Source organism: Miniopterus natalensis, chromosome 12 (assembly GCF_054644295.1).
Source record: "Miniopterus natalensis isolate mMinNat1 chromosome 12, mMinNat1.hap1, whole genome shotgun sequence".
Classification (NCBI taxonomy): Eukaryota; Metazoa; Chordata; class Mammalia; order Chiroptera; family Miniopteridae; genus Miniopterus; species Miniopterus natalensis.
The window spans coordinates 43,055,972-43,058,723 of NC_142092.1; the positions used below are offsets into that span (position 1 = coordinate 43,055,972).

General features: G+C 45.5%; 1 pseudogene; it reads right to left on the reverse strand.

Annotated features, from left to right (window-relative positions):
- Window positions 1-1,220: 1,220 nt before the first annotated feature.
- On the reverse strand, window positions 1,221-2,545 carry LOC148091829 (spermatogenesis-associated protein 31C2-like; annotated as a pseudogene).
- Window positions 2,546-2,752: the final 207 nt, after the last annotated feature.

The window sequence follows — 2,752 nt, forward strand, 5'->3', positions numbered from 1 at the left end:
AACCCATGTTCCCAAAACAGTTCACAGAAAAGACATCACTATTATTAGTAAAACTTTTATTAGGGCAAATCAATATATAGTCTCCATAAGAAGGGAATTACTAGAGGTGGGAAATCTTTTCCCCTGGAAAGACTGTAGAATCTTTTTCTGTCTACATAGTAGAGATTGATCTCTACTATACCTCCAGCAGTGGTGAGAGCAGCAGGAGGTCCCTGGCAGCTTGAGGCCTGCAGGTGGGGCTTGGATGGGGCACAGTCCCCCTTTAGGACACAGAAGGGGGGTGCTCCTGATATAATAGCTGGTCCTTTAATGCCAGAACTTTCTGTGGGTGCTTGTCCTTGTCTCTGATTGGTCTCCTACTTGTAGAGCATGTATAGAACAGAAGTAGGAGCTTTAAGAAGGAAACAGCTTCTTAGTTGAAGGACTTGGTTTTTGTCACTTTACAGGAGAGACCCCTGGAGTTGAAAGGATGCCCCTGGACAGGCTTTGTCCAGCCCAGCACCACTGCCTGGTGCTGAGCTTTCCCAAACTTCACTGCAGAGGGAAGGGCCTCTTGAGGGCAGGTGATATCCACTGCATGCTGACACCCCAGTTTCTCCTCTAAGCACTTTCAAAAGTCTTTCAAATCTTTCTGAGCTTCAGTAGTCCCAGTAAAGGCAGCTCTACTTTTAACAGGGCCTCTGCCCTTTATAGATCATCTAGGGCTGCCCTTTTCCTGGGAGTTTCCTTGCTTTTTGCATTTTATCCCAGGATGAAGCCATTGGAAAAAGTGATTTATTTTACTTATGAAATGTCTTTCAAGAAGGGACTATCCCTTCTGTGATGGGGTCTGGGAAGACTTGCTCCCAAGCCTCTCCTCTAATGGCACGTCCTGAGTAGGAAATCTCTTCCTTCTAGGTTGGGATGTTCCCCATCCTGCATCCCCTCCACCAAGCTCTTCTGATTTGTTGCCTGTGGGCCTCAGTTTGCAACTGGTGGGAAATTATTACCCTGGCACAAACTTAAGTCATGCTTTGGGACTCAAAGCTCCTACTTCTGCTCTATACTGACTCCTCTGTTCTCCTAATGGACGTGAGCACCTGGGGAGCTGCTCTGTCCACACTGGAGACACCCTGAGCCTGAGTGAGGGAGGCTTTGTAAGTCAAGCTGTCTGAGTCACCGGACATGTCAGTGGGTTTGTCTTGGGCGCGGTTATGCTTTCTGTTTCTTTAACTTCAACTTTAACTCAACAATAAAGTTGTTCTTAAAGTCTGATGATTTAGAACCTTGGAGAACTGATATTTTTCTTTGGGTTGGGCGGAGTAGTCAGTGGTCAAAGTAGTTTCTCCTTTACTCTCATTCACATTTATTCTTTGGGAGATTCCCGGCTTGTTCGTTGTCAGGATGTCACTAGTTTTGGATTGAAGAGCATGGAGCTCCTCAGGCCTGAATGTCCTCCTGGACACACTGGGCATAGAAACAGGATTTGATTTATTCTCCATAGTTTTTTCCTGTCCCACTTTGATTCTATCACTAGAATTTATGCTAATTTTGGGGTCATATGTGGTCCTCATCTTCCTTGTGTGCAGCTTTGGGTTGGGGTGAATGTTGGCTTATGGAGAATATTTCTGTCTTGCTTTGCCAACAATGCTGTTTGTGACAGGCAGAAGGGTCTGTCCATCATCCAGAGTTCTCTGAGTCTCCTCTGCCAGCCTGTGATTGAAATAAGAGGGTGATTTTCTCAGGGTCTCCTGTCCTTTGCCCACGAGTGAGGTGGCAGGCTGAGGATGATTCAAGAAGGCAGCTTAACTTGCTGTTTCCACTTTGTTTTCATGAAGGCATTTAGAGGTTCCTCTGAGGAGCATGAAGCCCCCTGATTTGGAGCCCACCTCAGAAATCATGTTGGTGGAGGAGAAAGATTTGGAATCATAGAGGGAATGGGAGGAAGTATCTTTCAATTTCAAGATCTCTATGGATTCAAGGACTTTGGTGGGAAGGCTCTACAACATCCTCATATGAAACTTGGTAATATGGGATCCGTCTGCTGTGCACTGGACCCAAGAAAGGAAAGCTCCTGGGACGTGTTCAGGCAGTATTCCCTACCCACTAATGGTGGCAAACTCCTCTGTTTTATTTTGGTGTGGGATTGTGCAGGAAGTGTCTGCTGGATAGCATGCCATGAACTATGCACTGTGACAGGAAGCTGACCCTCATTGATTTCCTCAAACTTCTTGCTCAAGTGTACTTTCAGGGCATTTTCTGATTGTCTCTGACTTACGCTCTGTCCCGACACCATTGAATTTGCTCCTGACAGACTCATCAAGTAGCTGTTCAGGTCTTTCTCAGAGTCATACCCCACATCCTTAACTTGATTGAAATCACATTGTGCCAAGGTGGATGGCAACGGGTCTTTGACTTGAGCTTCCTGACAGGAAAAGTATGAAATTGACAGGTTTGGATGGTCAGTGCCTTGAGGGACATAATTGGACAATGCACTAGTGCTGTGTGGAGATGAGTTCACTAGAGCAGGATTTGATGGAATGTGAATGGATTTAGGTTGAGTCATAGTTAAAGTGTAGTCTGGTGGTGGTTAAATGGACAAGGTTGTTGGTAGGTGATAAGTAACTGATTCTGTGGAATTACCTGTCTGGGTCAAATCTGAGAAGAGTTTGATATTTCAGGTAATGGACAGGTCAGAGGGGCTTCTGGTTGAACAACAGTGTCTATAATCTTAGTATCATACATTGGGAGATGGTATATAGTAAGGGGTAGG